Below are 11,910 nucleotides of genomic sequence, written 5' to 3'. Positions count from 1 at the left end.
AAAAAGATGTCAGTGAATGACAAATCCTGCAGTTGTTTTCAGCTAAACAATTTGTTGCCAGTGGCAACCCCAACTGGAGCAGTTCCAAGTTAGTTAATCCACAATTTTGTCGGATCTGGTTACCATGGAAATATTGACAGACATTTTTTATCTGTAGGTACTCTTTATTTTATATAGAGACAACATATAGTCACGTTTGAGTGACAGGTGCCATTTAGCGGCTGTAGTAGCCTAATTATTGAGACGATGTCGAGTCAAAGTTCTTTATTGGTCATGTACACAAAGCATCCAACACAATGTGCAGTGAAATGCACTTTAGGCCCTCCTAGGTTAGCTTATAACTGATAAGATTAAAGAATAAAACATAAAAGATAAAAATAGTAAAGATAAAACCATGAAAAAGAGAGATATCAGCCAAGGGGTATAGGGTATAACGGGTAGGTGGGTACAGGCTGCTTTTGTTTGTTGTGTTATTTTGGTAATGTAAAAATCCTGGACAGAGATGTTGACACATCTTGTCTGAGTTTTTGATTCCTTTCGTGTTATGTGCCCTGTACACTTAGCAAATTATATGGGAAAAAGCAATAAAAAAAAGTTGGTCATAAAAAGAAAAACTTGTTTCTACAGTTCTACATGTGCAAATGTTGCTTTATTATCTGATGTTTTTATGATTCTTGCAACTGTTTTTTATTAATTCTTTGTTTATTGTGTAGTTATGTTGTCTCTGTCTGCTGATTGTGTTCTTGTCTTATGAATGTTTGTTTTCAGGTCTCTCTTGGAAAAGAGAGACCCTGAGACTCTCAGTGAGACTGCCCGATTATATAAAGATTAAAAAATAAAAAATAGGAGCCCATAGGGTTTTTGGTCCTTGAAAAGCATAAACTATGTGTCTCTGATGTGCCTCTGCTATATCATTAGAAGATTTTGCTGTCCACATTAATGTCAAGCTTTAAAAACATTTTAAAAAAACATTTCAGGTTTGCTGGTTTTCTCTGATGAAGTCATACATGTCAGTTTTACAGTCTCACTGGAAAGTCTACTTAGCAGCTGTTCTTGAGCTTTCGACTGTAGATGTTCATACTTCATATATATATTATCAAAACTTCTAGGAAAGTTTGAGCATTACACTATAATTCAATGACGATTGGGCAAATGAGGATCTTGCAATAGAGTCAAAAGCTTCGGAACAGCTACTAAGTGGACTTTGAGGTGAAATTGTTTGTCAGCTGTTGTTTCCAAGGTCAAGAGTGAACTCCAAATCTCAAGTAATGCTTAATGTTAGTAGGTTTTAATTAAGATGTAAAGTTGTAGTTGTGCCAGACATGATTTTGATGATGATTTATTTAGATTTTTTATTGTGTTTTCATTTGCAGAAATCATACCCTAAACTAAATTTCATGATGTTTAGTTTTATTATACCTTTCTATATATAGGTACATTTCAACCTAACCAGCGTAGTTACGATGAATCTGTTGTAGAAGTTTCCTTACGTGCTTCTCCAGTGTAGCAGCTCTCAGTTGCATTGTTACATGTGACATCTGATCCAAACAGGCACGTCCCAAGTATGCCAACTGGGCACTGACGACAGGTCAGGCATTGCGCTGGAAAAGAAAGAAGAAAAACGTGATACTCAGGTTTACAGTAACTCGCTGAACAACATCGTTTTGAGGTTTCCTATGTAAAGCTTAAGTGTACCAGGAAATCTTTTCTAACATCTTGTCATGTTTTGAATTATCCTTATCACTGCTACTGGCATCCAAAATATCTTGGATATTAATAGATGACAATTAAGTCCTTTGTGAGGTTATTAAGTTCAAAGCTTATATCTTGTCATGCTACTGTGTCATCCACTGAAAGATGTGAGTTTTTTTTTTTATTATAGTTTTACTAGTTTGATAATAATCATAATGATGCTTACAATGACAAATATTTCTTCAACCTGTGATCATTTTTACTATTAACCCTTTACCCATTTTTATTATTAGCCCTTTACCCTTAAACTCAAGCTAGGAGCACTTTGTGAGAAAAGTGCGATACAAATTGTTATTATTATTATTATTAATAATATTGTAACAGACTGTTTAATATTTTACTATGTGCTTCCATAATGGTAATGTGTCATTCTGAGTTGCTGTAGAGCATGAAATGGTTGGCAGACTTCTGCTTTTGAACACGTGTTGTTGAATGCAAATAAAAAGGAAGTGGTTGCTGCTTGACCTGCTATAACATCTATCGTCCTGTTTATTGTTTATCCTTAAACTCTGTCGACCCATTATCTCCAAAGTCCTTAATGAAACTTGTGGAACTATTCTCATCCCTCTACCAAATTTCTTCTAAAGGAATGGTTGAACACTTTATTTTATTTAAAGTTTATTTGTACAGGGACAAATATATAGGTTAGCTAGCATGAATTAATGCCAAATACCACAGCATGTATAACCTAGTATAGGCTAGTTTGCAATAAAACTCAACAATACATACAAAACATAACAAAACACAAACAACGATACAATAAAAGTATCATAAAACGACAACCAGAGGACAACCTTGACACCAGATAACTCAGGCTATATGACTGATCCATCTTTAAAAACTGTTCAGTTTCAACTTCAACAAAATAGTGCTTTTTCCTGTTTTCTTGTCCTTGTTCCTTGTCTGCATGCTACCACTAGATTTTAATACATGATGATACAGCAATTATTTAAATTTTTATGAGGATGGCACGCAGAGTTTCACTCCTAATGTGTTTCACTCATATCAACAAATGGATACCATTACATTTCCTGAAACTGAACACTGATATATCAAAGGTCACTGTAGTTATTTTACACCCATAAACTCTGAACATGAAATCCTGCTGCAGAGATTATGATCTTGCCCTTCACATACCCAGATCGTAAAATATCAAAGATAAGATCATTCATATTATTCAAGTACTTGGACACTATAATCTGTGTATTTGTCACATTTGTCATTCTCTGTACATCTTTTTAACCCAACATGAGATAAACATGATAGAGATGAGATAGTCTGTAGACAGAATGGCCAGACTCCTTTTTAGATCCAGAAGAAAGAAAATGATGGCATTAATTTTTGTGTTTTTAACACAGGTTTTTCCAACTCATTTCGGTGGTTTAATTTATAGAGAGATTATGCATACTTGTATTTTATGAAAATATATGAATATGCCTGTCATTGCTAACTGAGATCCTATTTTTCTTTTGCTTTCGTATAATATAGTTGCATCCTTACACCCAATCTGCAACAGTCTAAACAGGAGTCCCCTATTACATCTGTGGCAATTAGTGCTGTACTTGAACCAGAGTTAAAGTCATTAAGATGCAGTTCAGTAAAACCACCTGAGACTTAATCATGAAAGGAGATGAATGTAACCACTAATCTTTATCTTTGTTTGTTCTGAGACTCACTCTTGAGCATTTGTCCAAGAATAATGAGCAAGTAGTATTAACTAGCTTTGGACAACACACAAAAAACTGGTACAATCATGTTTCTACCAACTCAGGAGTATTTCCAAGATCAATTAGCAATTTTATCAATTTTCTCATGTCTGGCTTCTTGTAAAGTCTTGTTTACCAGCCTCAGTGCCTGAACTGTAGCTCAACTTCAGGCTGTACAGAACTTCTGACTTCTGACGAAGACCAAACGCTTTTCTCACATCAACCCAGTTTTAGCCTCTTTTACTGGTTACCAATGTCTTTTAGAATCTATTTTAAAATCTTACTCATGACTTAAAAGGCTTTACATGGGCAGGTGCCAGAGCACATCAGTGAACTCTTAACTCCTTACTGTCCAAAAAGGCCTCTTAGATCTGCTGGGTTAGGTCTACAACTGGTCTTATTAGATTACATAATACAACTTTGTTGTGCAACCACCTGATTTTAAGTTTATTACAATAGTTTCACTTGTTTTACCATTTGGATGATTGATTTGTAAATTTCTTTTATATAAAGTCTTTTAATTGTCTGCTTGTATTTTGCTGTTCTTGTGTTTTTCTTTTTATGGAAAGCACTTTGTGCTCCTAGCTTGAAAAGTGCTATATAAACAAAATTATTATTATTACTGTTGTTGTTATTAGCATTAGTTATTGGTATTAGTATTATTATTGTTATTGTAAGAGACTGTTCTATGTTTTACTTTGTACTTCCGTACGTGAGGTAATGTGTCACGCTGAGTTGCCGTAGGGCATGAAATGGTTTGCAGACTTCTGCTTTTGAGCATGTGCTGTTGAATGCAAATAAAAAGGAAGTGGTTGACCTGCTTGACCTGCTATAACATCTATCGTCCTGTTTATTGTTGTCTTATTAAGTTTACATAGTTACATGAACCCAGGACTCTCGGTTACATTGTTGTTGTTATTATGATAATGATGATGATGATGATGATTATTATTATTAAGTGCAATCAAAGTATTTACCATTTTATTTAACATTTGTCCACCAATTATAGTGTTGGTATTTAACACACATGTACTTAATTGGTTTTGAGCTAAGATTAACAGACCATTATCTTTAAGATTTTTAATTAAAGACATTTTGTTCCACAACAATAAGTGCAATAATATTCCAAAGTTCAGTTTTCTCTACTTATTCTAATTGTTCTCAACTTACCTGCTGCGACAAAGGCACCCAGGAGAATCGCTGCTTTCCACAAGTTATTCATCCTTCTCGGGGTAACAAGGTCAACGGATTCCTTTTTATTCAAAAAAGAACTTAAAGGTCTAAATACCTGTGTCAGACAAGCAAGCTTCTGAGAGAGCAATGACTTGATGTCAGGTAGGACTGAATGGATAAAGCGACGTGCAAGAATGAAGTTCAACAAGTTTTGCATTCCAGCAGCATTGAAAGAAAGTCTTTAGCCATTACTTGGAAATCCAACAATTCAACCATTCACAGCCTACAGGAAAGTAAAATGCACAGTCATTATGTTTAAGCATTTTCAATAGTCTTTTTATTAGCTGACATTATACTGTATATACATATAGAGTCAAAGGTTTCATGCAGTAAAAAGTTTCCTTTTTGGAAGCAAAAGATAGTTTTTCAAAGTTCATGAGACTTCAAAATATTTTATTACGTAAAGCTTTCAGGCAGTGTTTATATTCTCTTAAAACCCCAAATTTTCAAAATATAGCAGGCTACGACATTAGGAGTATCACAGTATATTCGACTCTGATACGTCTGCCCCCCGTCTGCCCCTCAGCACAAGTAGGTCTATCTGCAGACTCACAGTATCTACACAAAACACCCACTTGGTTAAGTTTAGGCATGAGCAGTGAGATGGTTAGGGTTAGTGTTAGGGGTTAGGGTAAGGGTTAGGGTTAGGGTCAGGGTTAGGTGTCAGGGGTGTGTGTCATGTAGTAAAGTGGGTGTGTCACGCAGTAATGTGGGTGTGTTGTGTAGGTCTGCAAGACTGCAGATAGACCCTTCTCCCTCTGCAGATTTCCAGATAGCAGAGCAGGCTCACTGGGAGAAGGTCCTTAAAGAGACAGGAGCTAAGACTGCCTGTTAAGAGACAGAGGCTTAACTAAGGGGCTGTATGAAGGGCCAGCATAAGATAAATAAGGAGTTTCTTGAACTGTGAATCATGCAAAGCTACTCAAATGAAGTCCCAGAATAAAAGTATAGAGCTGGAAATGAGCATAATAAGTCCCCTTTAAGTGAAATGGGAAGGTGTGTCCAAACTTTTGAATGGTACTGTATATCGGTGCGTATATAATTTTCATGAAAGGATAGGTTCACAATTTTTCAAATATGTAATAAAACTTAAAACTCAAAAACTATGTCAAGAAAAACCCATTTAAGTGTTCATTTGGGCTCCTGACTGTTGTTTTAAGACAGACTTGAAAAATGGTGAACCCATCCTTTAGGCTTGGCATTCATAGCAAAAAAACATTGTTTGTGATTATTTAGTGCTTGCAGACAAAGACAACACCCAGTGATGAATGGGATCCTTTGTTTGTTTGTTTGTTTATTTTAATGGCCCCAGTTCTTCCAAATAGACATTAAGGCAGCACCCAGATCACCAACTACAGGGAGCTGGACAGGTTTGACACCATTACAGCGGTCAGTGCTGCAGCATTTCCTGGTGATGGTGTATCCAGCAGTCAGGAGGGTTCCTGTTTCTGTTCGGTTGCAGAGAGCCGTGGCCATGCAGCCTCGAGTCTCCAGTCTCATCAAACTGCTGACGTTGAAGGCTGAAGGAGGGCAAGAAGATCAGCAGTCTTTTGTTAAACTTTTTACATAATGTACAAGGTACTTATACATTTCACTGTGTCTGTCTGTGGCCCCATGTGCAGTGGTGGAATAAGTACTCTGATCTTTTACTTAAACATAAACACTGCCTTTACTGAACCTGGTTATTCAGGCTAAAGAAGTTTTTAGAAATAACACTTAATGAATTTTCACATTGTCGGTGATCTCTAAGTAGGACCATTTAATACAAATCAAATGACATACAGTATTTCACCATAATTTTATGAAACATTATGTACATTTGTAAAAGGAATTAGTCTTACATTTTGGGAAATACACTTGTTTACTTTCTCGACGAGAGTTAGATGAGTATGAAGTCAGAGCCAGGAGATGGTGAGTTTAGCTTAGCATAAAGACTGGAAACAGGATGAAACAGCTAACCTTGCTCTATCCAAAGGTAAAAAAAAATCCACCTGCCAGCTCTCTAAAGCTCACTATCAACTCTTTATATCTCGTTTGTTTAATCAACAGACAAACAGAATTGAAAAAAAGAAGTTGTGGTTTTACAGGGAGTTGGGTGCTAGCCTACTTCTAGCAACTTCAAACAACAGTTCCAAAAAAACCACAACTTGTTTTTACATTTCTGTTTGTGTACAGATTAAACAAATTAGATATGACACGTTAATTGGTAAGGTTTAGAGATGTTGCAAGGCATATTTTTGAAGTTTGGACAGAGGCAGTCTAGCTTTTTTCAGTGGCTTCTTGTCTATTAATGCTAAGCTAACGGTCTTTAGCTGTAGCTTCATGACATCGTCTTATCTAACTCATAGGGGAAAGCAAAAAAACATATTTTCCCAACATGTTCCTTCAAAGAAGTGACACTAAATTTCTTATTTGACTCTAAACATAGTAAATTAGTATAAATCCAGTTCTTGAAGGACCATATTATTACTTAGCATGTGTTAATTCCTTTAATATACTGTAAATCAAACATACTGTATGATAAAAATCCTGCCAAATTATCATTTATTTTTTGCTTTTTCCCCCCTCAAACTTGTTAGGTTGTCAAAGCTGCATTTTAGTTGTGTGGTAAGTCAGCTGACTGGTACATTCAAGTGCTGATAAGGATCTCCAAAATCAAGTTTTGACTTCCAGACAGATGAAGTCATGCCATGTCAAGTACCATTGTTAGAAAATGGCTATGTGACTCAGCCTCTTGCATCAGCCATGTTTTAGATGTCCTGAGGTGAGCCTAACAACTGCACATAAATCTGTCAACCCAAAAGGTTGTTGTTGTTGTTTTTAATCAAAGGCGGCCTAAAGTGGAATAACAATGTGGATTAAAGTGTGTTGTAGCAATGTTAAATATATCTGATATGTAAGAAATGGTCTAAAACATGCAAAAACAATGGTATTGTTCTTTTTTATTAAGCCTGCAGCTGTGTAAAGAGAACAGAAAGTCATTGTTGCACTGCTTTAAACAGGTTTTTCCATCTTCCGCAGTGTCAAATAGCAGTTATAACATAGTTACAAACTCTGCAGGGATCAGTATCATTGTTAGCACAGACGCACACACCAATCCGCTCTCACAATTTTTTGGGGAGTTATGTAATCGACTAAAGAAGACAGCAGATGGTCATTGAAGTGTTACTCACTCAGTTCTCCCCAGTAGCAGTTGTTGTGAGTGATATCGCAGGTTTCAGTGATGCTGATCAGGCATTCTCCTCCAATCCCCATTTTGCAGGTGTTACAGGTCAGGGACTCACCTGTGATCCAGAGTAATAGAGAAATTTAGGAGAGCAAAGCAGTGGACTGTAAAGAAAGATGAGGTGCCTAGTAGAGCTTCGTTTGTACAAACAGAAGTCAGATGAACCCTAGAAATTACATTTATATACTACTAAATTGTTTTCAAAATTATGTTGCGTTGGAAAATGTAATCACTTCCTGGATTATATTCACAGGAAACATTTGTTTTCTCTGAACGTTTCACTCAGTCATGTTGATACTTTTGCAACCTGCCAAATACATTAATTAACATTTTCTCATTATGTTGAGAGAAAACATAAGTCAGTCAGCATTACATTTCTAGCAAAACATATTTGCTGTTGCAAATTTAGTAGTATATGAATGTTATTTCTGGGAGACAGGATTGTTCAGATAGATACAATGATTTAACTTCAAACTGTGTCAGTAACCAACATTACAAAGTGTTGACATCATCTTTTCATCATCAAAGTTGTCATCATGATCAGAAATATCATCATCAAACACTTTTATAGTTATTCAGTCAGTGTTTTAATTTTAGTGTCGTACAACTTTTTAATTGAATTGTGTGAAAGTTACAGTAACTTTAGTCACACACATTCTTGTAGTATTACTTTATTGTCAATGTTACTGGAGTTTAGACTTTTTAAAGTTGGTTTCCTTTCTCCATTTCTCTTGAATAGATAAAGTGATGCCTCTGCAAAGATCTGATCTAATCCAAATCGAAAAATAAACAACAAAAACGAAGGTAAAAAAAGCCCCCCCAGAGTATCTCATATTCTCAAACATGATACAGTTCAGTACTTCCTTGATCCAATCTTTCCATTACAGAATAATTAGGCATCCAAGGTCAAGACCTTTAGTGACAGAAATATGACATCATAGGGAACGCCAAAAAATGGCTGATGATTTTTAGAGAATTACACAACATGGCTACAGATAATGTAGATAATAGATTACAGCTGTTATTATCTTGATAATACAATATGTATGACAATGGAGATAACATTTTATAAAAAAAACTAAAAAGCTACCAAGAGCAAACTCACAAGGATAAACTTCAACAAAAAATGAAAAATAAGAGATTAAAGAAACATTAAATCCTCATTTATGTTTGTCTGTTTATTGCTATTTGTATGTGAGACCAGCTTCTAATTATTTTAGTGTTGGATTGTACTCCGGGTCACTAAAGGACAGACGGACACATTTAGCACAATTCATCACTCTTCAACGATGACACATGAACTCCTTTGGTGTCTATATGACTTTTAGCACAACACTTAATCACAATGATTAATAATTAGATTATGTAATCTATCTACCTCACAGGATATAGCTCAACTGTCTTAGTGAATCAGTGTAATGTCGTCAATGATGACATTTTGGAAAATGTCACATTTGATATGAGATGGGTGTGTACTTGGAAGTAGATCTAAGAAGATACAAAATGTATTGAACAGCGTCATGTACAATTAGGTAACAAGTTCTAACAAATACAGAAACTGGCGGTAAATTGAGACTTCATGAATAAGCTCTGAATGTACAGAAATTTAGGATGAACTGATAAAACATACTTTAATCTGCATTTTGCATGTTAAAATATGTTTTATCAGTTCATGTTTTACCAGTTTATCATGTTTTATCAGTCCTCCCTGCAGTAGACGAGTGCCTCCCGTGTGGTGCTCTTACCTGTAACAAACAACGCCATCAGTGCTGCAGAAACCCACAAGAGCTTGTTCATCTTGTTCTTGCAGAGATGTTGTTTTTATCAAGAAAAATATCAGCTCAGATAAGTAGATGCCACCCAGTCAAAGAGCCGTGCAGTGATCTGACAGTCTAGTGAGTTTCAAATGAGATTCTTCATCTGGGCATCTGCTTTTATGCCATAAGTGTGCCAGTCACTGAATATGGTGCAAAAAAGGATGTTGACATTAATTTTGATTTGTCAACTGCTCATATATTCTTTAAAATGCTGACGCTATTAAAAAAACAAAAAAAACAATAGAGGTTTGTTTGGCGAGCGTGAAGTCTTTTAAAAAGTTAAATAAAGAGAAAAATAGATGGTGGATGACATATGTACATAGTTGAATATAAATGTGTTTGTGTGTTATTGAAAACCAAACATTAAAATAATTTTCAAAAGCTTTCAACTGCAATAGAGAACAAAGCTTCGGTTAATAACACAGTAATTCAACAAATATTCTTTGTTAAAGCTAATAACACTCCTTTTATTCTCTCTATTTAACATTGAGCTGGAATAAAACAGCGTATGAGCGCGGAAGTTCATTTTTGACCTTGGGAACAGTATATCTGATAAAATAATCTCAACTCAAAGGTCCACTTACAGGCATAGAATAAAACAGAATAAATATTTGAAGATAAATATGGAAAGAAATAATATAAATGAGACATTGGAAAGGAACTGAAACTGTGAGCTCAATGAAAAAGTCCTGAAACATTATTTGCATCTAATCAACTTGCTGTAAATCATAGTTTTTAAGTTTAGTCATTACTTTTAGTCTGTGTCACCTCTTTAACGAAGCCTCTATATTTTTGGTTTTTGTTGACATTGTCAGAAATGTGATAATTCTACTTTATGTTTATTATTGAGGTGATAGTGGGTGGTGGTGGTGGTGTACTGGAGTGAATTACATCGAAAAGTGTTCCTAATATTTTGTCCACTCCGTTAACATACATTCAAAAACTGAAAATGTAGAAGCTACGTAAATGTAGAATTTATGGCAGAGCTGTTGTATTGGATTGCATTAGATTGCACAGGTGTACCTAATAAAGTGGCAGTTGAGTGTATATTATTTGTACATATGGGATAGGAGGTTGTGTTCTAAATAAACACACAGTTACATAAATGGAAATAATTTATTGCTGTAATAATCAGTATCAGGGTTTACAGAGGCTGAGGCAGAGGATTTTTGCTTGAAAGTACAGTGGTTTATTGAACATCAACAAGGTGTTAAAATGTATGAGAATTACATAGACAAGCATATACGGTGCATACAACCACACACTGCATGTACATTAAAAGCCAGACCTGCTTTAGCCTCAGATGATGCTGTAAAGACTCAAAGCTGAGTCATAGCAGCCAGTATCCCTCCATTATATATCATAAGGATACTGACAGACTGTAAATGTTATTTAAAGCACATTAAAGGATAAAAAAAAAGGAATTCTTAAATGAAAACGCCCTCACTATTCCTCTTCTTTAAAGGCTCCATTGGCTCAAAACTGCCACCAGAGCAGCAGCCAGAGCTGCAGTCAGCGGCATTTGGATAGAAGCGACTCTGTTACACAGGCTGGTGCTGCAGCAGGTCTTGGTGATGGTGTAGTTTACATTCAGGATAGAGCCTGTCTCATTTTTGCAGTTGGTGCTATTGGTGCAGCCTCTTTCATGGATATCCAACAGGTCGGCACTAAACTCTGGTGGAAGCAAAGGAGAGATATTTTGATGTGAGTCTTCTTTTACTGGAGCTGATTACAATCATAAAATCATTCTGTTGTTATACTTGGTGGGGTTTTGAAGGCGGATTCTTGTATATTTTTAGACTAAATATCTTAAAATGTGAAAAGTTTTTTGTTACATCAAAGTGGGATTGGGAAAATTGGGTGTAAATTGAATATATTTATACCAAAAAAGCATCTGTAGTTCATGTTTTCCATGCAAAGTGTCCCAAACTACATGTGGTTACATTATTTTACTGTATGTGCAGTATTGGAAAATATGGGAAAATTACATGTGCCTGCATCATGTTAATTTATCATGTCTGAAAAACACATTACCACATGCCTTAATATGAAACTTCCACACGTACATTTTTTTTTTTCAAAGGGGAGAAGGATTTAAAACAGGATTTAGGAAATATAATTTGTAGAAGATATTAAGGAAATGTCAAATAAATTAGTAAAATGAAAAAAAGTAATA

The sequence above is a fragment of the Thunnus thynnus genome, chromosome 15 (genome assembly GCF_963924715.1).
Source record: "Thunnus thynnus chromosome 15, fThuThy2.1, whole genome shotgun sequence".
NCBI classification, from domain to species: Eukaryota; Metazoa; Chordata; class Actinopteri; order Scombriformes; family Scombridae; genus Thunnus; species Thunnus thynnus.
Note: the sequence above shows the minus strand (reverse complement) of the source record.